This window comes from Carassius auratus, chromosome 41, assembly GCF_003368295.1.
Source record: "Carassius auratus strain Wakin chromosome 41, ASM336829v1, whole genome shotgun sequence".
Classification (NCBI taxonomy): Eukaryota; Metazoa; Chordata; class Actinopteri; order Cypriniformes; family Cyprinidae; genus Carassius; species Carassius auratus.
In genome coordinates, this window is record NC_039283.1 from 22558014 (window position 1) to 22566409 (window position 8396).

Here is an 8396-nt window from a genome sequence, read left to right on the forward strand (position 1 = left end):
ATGTATTGCATGTGAGGTTGTTGATGAAATTGAATTTCTACAAATAAATAAATAATACTGTCCCAAATAACTAGAGCTGCTGTTTGGTAACAACCCTCCCACACCTTCAACCCCCTTCTAGTCACAATTAAGCAGAGACCCAAAATACCAGACCTTGTAACAGGATTAACTCTGTATGTTTAAAAGATAGAGGAAATAATTAGTCTTATTGCTGATAACAATAATCTGGTCATGTCATTATGGGCTCTGGTCCTGGTATTCGCTCAACTATTGTCTCTACTTATTTCCATCCTTCTCTCTCTCCTCAAACACTTAATGTTATGTGGATATGTGTGAATGCAGAGCAAGCATCTTTGTTGCCCTTTCCACTTTGCCACTTTCTTTTTCCTCAGATCTATAAGCACAAACAGACAATCATGGGTCTGCAATCTGCTTTAGATTAGATAAAATTTCAAGTGACTGTTAAATTGATCTTTTTAGCAAAAACTTGGCCAAGAGAGGTAAAAAAGCCATCAGTGAGAGCTGTTATTGAAATAGGCAGCGGAATGTATTTGGGACAGACAATTCCAATCTATTCTTGTCTGCTTCAGACATTGTTGCATATGGAACCAAATAATATTGAGCAGCGGAATATCTGTAAACAAACTGTCAAAGCAGCAGAAAGGCACGTAGTGAGATAATCATTTGAATATATTCTCACAAAAGAAAGCTACAGATTTCTGTTGTGGATATCCAGTTTTTGCTTTTTAGTAAGCAGAAAGGCTTTAGATGAAAACCTTGTCTAATTTGGGATGGGGTGAATTAAATTTGGAGTTGCATTAATGGTGTTTCTACAGGATGAGGGCAAATCCAATCAAATCTCTGTAATCCGGTTTGCCAGGGTGAGGCTGACACCTCCTGCTTTAAAATCTGTTGCCCATCAATGTGCCACACAGCTGGTCTGGACTCAAAGCAGATGGACTGAAAGTGTTTTTCTTGCAGGATTAAACATAGGCCTACAACATGTAGGGTAAAAAAAACCTTTCCTTTTCTGCTTTCGATAAATTCATTAAATAAAACAGATTATGTTTATTTTCAGATGCAACAGATAAGCTTTTTCCGTCCACGTCTTTTTGTCCATTTCTCAGACCCTTAAACAGCATTCCATTATACTTCTTGGTTTCTTGTTCCTCCTTTCTGCACTCCATCATTGTTCTGATCGTATGAGTCCTAGCACTGAAAGCCTCCAGCCCCGGGACGTCACTCAATCTATAGGGTGAGAAATAGGCGTGAAGCTGGAGGTTAATATCCATGACTGGGAGATGAGAGATCGGCTGTGGCTGAACAGGACAGAGAGGCTCCACTGACTGACAGGAGCAGCATAAAAGCTCCTCACCTTCCTTCAAAGGGGCGAATCCAGGCCAGGAGGGCGGTATACGTATTTTAATGCACAGTGACAGTCTTCCATGTCCACTGCTGCCCCATGACGCCCTGTGAGGCTGAACAAAAATGAGGGGATGATTGTGTCAAACCCCATTTGAAGGGACCATGGGAATCCCAAAGTTGGTTTATAGGATGAGCTAGTATCATCATGTCGAGATTTTAGACATTTAAGGTGCTTGTGGTAAAGTACTTTCAGTGTCAAGTGTAGGGCTGGACGAAATAGATTATTCAGAATAGATTTTTCGATTTATCATTTTTTTAAATGACATCAATTCGATATCGATTCTCAAAAGCCACGAATTGATCTTTTCCGGTATTCATTTCAGAACACATTTAAAGCAAGATCTGATTAACGATAATCTTATCATTACTCTTCTCCACTAGATGTCACCCTTACTTACCTTGCGTGATGTTACAACGGAAAGCCTGTCATTAATTCAGTGATTATGGCGGAGAAACTGTTGATTATAACCAAGAAAAAACCCATATGCGTGGGTTTGCAGGTTTAATGCTATAGGAATAATATATATCTGCAGAAGATTTCCGCAATCAATAAATGAATGGCGCAGCGCACTACTAAAGCGGGGACGACGCTCGCAGTGTTTTCAGCTTCTGTCGTCTCACTATGATTGTCTTCATTAGCATTTTACTGTTTTATTTGAGAAAACTACAGTCATATCAGATACACAGCAGCTGCAAGTTCCTCACGGCAAACCATCAAAATAAAAGTAACGTTATAGTTTAACATTAAGAAACGTCAGAATATATTACTATTTAGCAGTCTTAAGACTTAATGCTACCACTGCTACAGTAATACATATTAATAAATCTTTATTTTTAAAGGAATAGTCACATTTGTTTTTCTTTTTTAATTTTAACAGTAAACCTCTGTTGTGCAGCACTTTATTTGCCAAAAAATAAAAGGGTTTAATTTTCATTTGATTAGGATAAATTAAATTAATATTTTATGCCTTCATCTGATTACCAGAAAAAAATAAGAAGAACATTTTATAGGGCCCTATTATTGCTCAAAAAAGGACCCTATACAAAAAACTATAGGTTTAAAATACAAGCCTGTGGTTCTTAATTTTTTTTATTAATTCACCATTTGTAAACCGATGTTTGCTGTTCATTTTTTTTTAAATATCAGTAGGATTTGTATTACTGTATTCACTGAATGTAACAAAACTATAAATCTAGAATCAAATTTAATTGAGAGCTTGAGAATCTAAATCAAATCGAAATGGGACATCTGAATCAATATCAGTGTTGGGTATAGTTACTTTGGAAAGTAGTTAGTTAGGTTACAACGTTACCATCAATTAAAAGTAATCAGTTATGATACAGCGTTACCTATTTATAAAAGTAACGCGTTAGAGTACTCATGCATTACCAAAAATTAAAAGCCGTTTTCAGCGGCTCACACATGACAGACACAGCCCCCGGCCCCTTTAAATGCACCTATAAGTCGTGACTCCCGACAAAGAATAACGTCAGTCATCCGACTAAATTAACACTGCAGGATAACAATAACAGGAAAGACAGTCAGCAATGGGCTATTCCACATGGCGTTTTATTTATTTATTATCAAAGAACATATTATTAATCAAAATTTGCACCTACCCAGCCCGGGTAGCCTGGGCTACTGTATATTATGAGCACCACAAGAAAACTCCTGATTTTTCTTTAACTTTAAATAATGCAGTTATCAAAGTACAAGTATGCTTACTGGTAAACACAACCTTAAACAGGCTTGCAGATTTAAATCCATTTAGAAATGATGAACAATCAGCCAGCCAACGATCTAACAGAAATTAACAGCTGCCTGTCAAACAAAAATGATAACAAACCGAATTAAATCCTTCACCGCCACACAGGCAAATGACAAATCGCTTAATAGCCGAACTAATTATTATTAAAGTGTCACTCACAGTCACAAGCCTAAATTCGCTTTAACACAGTCCTCTTACATTTACTCTTCAAAGTAGTGATTAAAACGTAGCGTTAAATTTGAGGTAGAATTTTTGGCGGTCGACAGAAGCTTTTCACCAACGCAGTGTGCATTTTACCATTATGTTCTTTTCTTTTTCATTGACAAATTGAAAATAATGTGCGTACTTCCATAAACCAAACGCTGTCCTCTCTGCCATCTTGCCGGGAGTTCGAAAAAAAAAACCCCCCACACACACACACAGGGTCAGGCGCAGGGCACAGACGCATCACAGCCATTGACTTACGATCACAGAGTTTCGGCTCCGCTGATACTGTACATCCGCAGGTGGCACAGTAGACCTAGGCATACTGTCTGAAAAAAAGCAGGCTGCAGTCGGGATTTTCCTTTCCTTAAAATAACGGATTACTTTTTTTAAAAAATAACGAAGTTACTGATTACTTACGCACGAAACTAACGCGTTAAGTTACACATTTCAGGAAAAAAGTAATTAGAGTACTCTAACGCGTTACTTTGTAACGCGTTACCCACAACACTGATCAATATCCAGCCCTAGTCAAGTGTGGTATAGAATATGGCAGAGAGATTACTTGTTCCTACCATGGTTGGGGAAAATTTTATTTTTGAAGAATCAGTTAACCTTTCAATTTATGAGTGTGAAGCACAGAATCCTGAAATGAATCTGTTTGTCTGTCTGTTGGTCTACCCATTTATTAACTGATCAGCTACCGATCGCTATTGGACGATAATTGCTTTGGGAAGTGTGAATGGCAGCCTTTTTAAAGGCAGATTTTATAAACTGATCTCAAGATCTCTGGTCTTACTTGCACAAACTTCTCAACTTAGTTATTGTTGAAGGTTGCAGGATCAGCTTTGAAGTGACCAGCCAATAGTTGCATGAAAGTGTCCAAAACTTTTGCTGATAATAAGATGGTCAAAAAGGTTGAAGCAAGTTACCAGCTAAACCAGCTTCTTTTTTTCAGGAGGCTCTTATGCAGGGTAGCGGAGCATGCTGTTATCATTGAGTAGTAAGCTGTATCTTCTCTCCAGCTCTATCACCTCCCTCCTCCAGGGTCTTTACCTGTATGTAACCACAGAGTCAGTTAGGGAATATGCTGATGGTGTTTAGAGTCAGCCCCACTTAGCTTTGCTTCAGTACCTCCGTATCGATAACGAGAACACGAAAAAAGATTTTACCCTCAGTTTAATTTAAATAATTAAAGATCTTGTTTCTACTTTGTAGCTGTGTCTGGCAGATCAATTCTCACTGAATTGTTTCTGGGTGCTGACTAATTGTTTCACGCGGCAATGGCCAGATCAGAGGGCCTCTGCCTTAATTGGTAGAACACAGTATGAGACAGATTAGAGGAATTAAGCATTAGAGGAAACAAAAGCCATTTATTGTCATCAGATAGGCCAGCACGATTAAGGTGAGCTTGCCAAATGGAAAAGAAACAAGTTTTAACCTGCTAAACCTGCCTTTCATGTCGGTGATATAAATAATTAAATAAATAATTTAGTGGAAGTGTATATACTGTATATTTAAAGAAAGTACAATGTTTTGGACAAACTTTGAAAGTTAGCTCTAGTTTGACAGTGGGAGTTTGCCGTGGAGTTTGAGTGGTCATGTTTCCTGCGACTGGAAAGATGGTAATCTCTCTCTATTTAAAATGTCTGAAGCGCTATTGATCCCTCCGGCAATCATGCTAGAGAAACACTTGGTGTATTCATTATTGAATACTCCAACCTCTGTAAAAGTAGGATGAGTCTGTTTAATGAAAGGAAACAAAGGCAGACAGGTGCAGAGCACACTTGCCAATCACCGTACTGTGTGATGAATAAGCAGAGAAAGGAATAGACAGAGTTGAGGAAAATTAGCTCTTCAGAGTTGGTCTGTGGGGTGAAGTGGCTGATGCAAGCCCAGTGGCTCCTCCTGAAATCATCTTCAGGCCCAGACTTAGACCCTGGGCTGAAGTGAAAGCTTCCCCCTTAGTTTGATGCATCCCACTCCGTAAAGAAACATCCCACCTCTCCTTCCTCCCTCCCTCCCTCCCCCCCGCCCCAGCACATGGTCTCTACTCATTGGTGAATCACTCGCACTTCCTGCTGGTCTTTGCTATTATTCAAAGCTTGTTGTGCTGCCAGTGCTCCCGAAGGCAAACGCACATCAATCCTGACTAATCCAGCTCTCTGTAGAATGAAGATAAATAACACACTGCTCTCTCTCCCCCTTTTAATACATGTTAAATGAAGTGTGCCATCTGTGAGTTTTTTCTGGCAAAAGTTATAAGGCCTAATACATTTATTCTTAAAACCTTGCTGGAGGAATATGTAGAGCAGGTGTGCAATACAGAACAGTTTAATTTGCTATGGAATTTTTTTTTTTATAAATAATTTAGCCATGAAGGAGAACCAAACATTTGTTATATCCTCTCATACTGCTATCTATTCATTTATTTATCCAAATATATTCCATTGATTGATTCACTAATTTCTCCTAATGTTATTTTAATTTTTTTAATAATTAAATTTAATTCATCTATAATATTTTTGGAGATTTATTTGTGATTCATTTGATTAAATACATAATGCAATGTGATTTACATTTTTAATCGATTGGCAGCCCTAATTTTTAAGGGATTTTCTCTGGTGAAGTTTTGCAGGGATAATTTAGAGGTTTAATCATCACGTCGCTTTTTGTTAGAACTCTATCATCCTTGATGGAGGTGTTCAATATTAATAGGACAAATGATCAACCTTAGGAGAGCATTTAATGGTCTCGTTGCAGGGACCTGGAGACCTTTTCTACAGCATTAGTCTCTGTTTCTCTCTCCCTCTCCCAGTCCCTCTTTCTCCCCCATCCTTTTCTTTCTATATCTCCTCATTGTTGCTAGAATGTTTCTGAAAGCAGTCAGCTTCTTTTGAATACATAAGCTTGGCTCAAATTGGAAATAATTCAAGACCATTTTAATCAAGTACATTAAGACATCAATATTTTAAATAATAGACCCATAATAGATCTTTGTCAGAGTAGACAGGATATTTGATTTGACATAAATGAAGACAAGGCCGTGAGATACATTTATTTACACTCAGTATTTGGTATTGTAGTGTACATGAATGAAGATCATTAGGCTGGTGAAAGATCGAAATTATGTCTTTTTACAAATCAAGACAATACATTGTGAAAAACATGTTTTGTATATTTTAATTTTGTGTGTTAAATGGACTGTACAGCAGTCCCTCAAAGAAAGAAGAAAAGAGAATGATATCGACAAATAGGTGTGAGACTGAATACTCAGGAAGAAACATTAAATCAACTCGTCTGCAAGCATATGGGCATCTCAAAATAAAGATGCTGCAGAGCAATAGCACTCCTCTACATGATTCATTGAGCTTCACACAAATGTGTGACTTCATTGTCCTCTCTAATGTCCATTCACACAGAGATATAGAAATGTACCCTGTATAGTCGGTAGCATCTTTCATGTCTTAGGGGTTGATTTTTTTATTTTTATTTTTAAAGTAATAGATTGATTTTCCCCCATTATTTTCCAGATCACTTTTCAACTGTTTGTGAAAGTTTTTATTATGCCATTTACTTTTTAAATCCACTTTAAAGTTAGATTGTAAACATTTTCAAATAAAATGGCCAAATTGTTTGTCTTGTTAAGGCTAATTTTATTTAAATTGTCATAGAAATGTACAGTTATTTACAAAAAAAAAATTATTTACAAAAGTTTACCAGAAAGATGACCGTGTCAGTTAATACCATGCTGGAGATAAGAAGTATTTCTAGTCAAGCTGTGATTTTGTTATTTCATGCTAAACGTTTGGACATATTATTTAATTGTATTTAGGAAACACAAAATGCTAGTATGAAGTTATTTACATTTTATTCAAAAAAGGTCAAAATGCCATTTACATTATTGTTTTTCCTTGACACAGCACTATTAAACACAACACATAATTTGAGATATGCTGAAAATCTTCATGAGTTTCAACAAAAATGACGTGTGAATTCTCCTGTGATGCATGTATGGCTACTTTCGGACACTATTGTTGGACAAATTAGTTTGGAAAGTGTATTTTAAGAGAAATTATTTTGTAAAAGTTCACAAAACTAAAATTGCTATTAGTTGAAGGAATATATATTACATTCAACTGAGCTTTTGTCAAGTTCTGATTATCAAAAAACAATTCTGTTGGATGGCTCATGTGGTGGAAAATATTGGTAAATTGTGGAATTTCTTGTATACTTGTATTTGAGACTCAGATGGTCATGTGTCATTTCAACACGTGACATCCATGCTGTATCCACTGTGCGTGTGCGTATGTGTGAATGTGTATGCACGTGTGAACACTGAGTCAGAGTTATGTGCGTTTGAGCTGGATGAGATAGACCACACGAAACGCCAGCAGGATCTAGTAAGATTACACACTGTAATTGGCTCATCACCCATGTTTATGTAACCAGCACACTGCAAATGACTCTAGGTGTTGGAACATTACATAGAACATAAAGGTTTAATTACAATTTACATTAGTAAGAATGTGTATTGGTGTTTTGTATCAAGTTAGGCGCTTAAAAATAAACAGACGAATGACAAAAATAATTTCCCTTGTCAGAAACTTGATTTGCAAGTTTTCGTCACCCCTTTTGATACTATTACACTCCTGAAAATTAAGGTTCTAAAAGGGGGTTTTCTCAGGAAAGCCATAGAAGAAACATCTGTGTTGCTCAATTAACCTTCCAGAGAACAGTTCTTAAAATAATCTTTTTTTTTGTGCAATGGAAAGTTTCCATGGATAAAAAAGGCAGACATGGACAGGTTTGAAAATGAGAGAGAGAGCTGACAAAAAGGCAAAGCAGCAAGTGAAGATGTGTGAATTTCAGAAGATGTTTTGCTGCTGAGACCAACACTGCTCCATCTTCCTTTTCCTCCCCTTCTCCCAACCTCCATTACCCTCCAGAGACAATTTTACACACCATCTATCATTTCAGACAAATGTGTAGCATGTG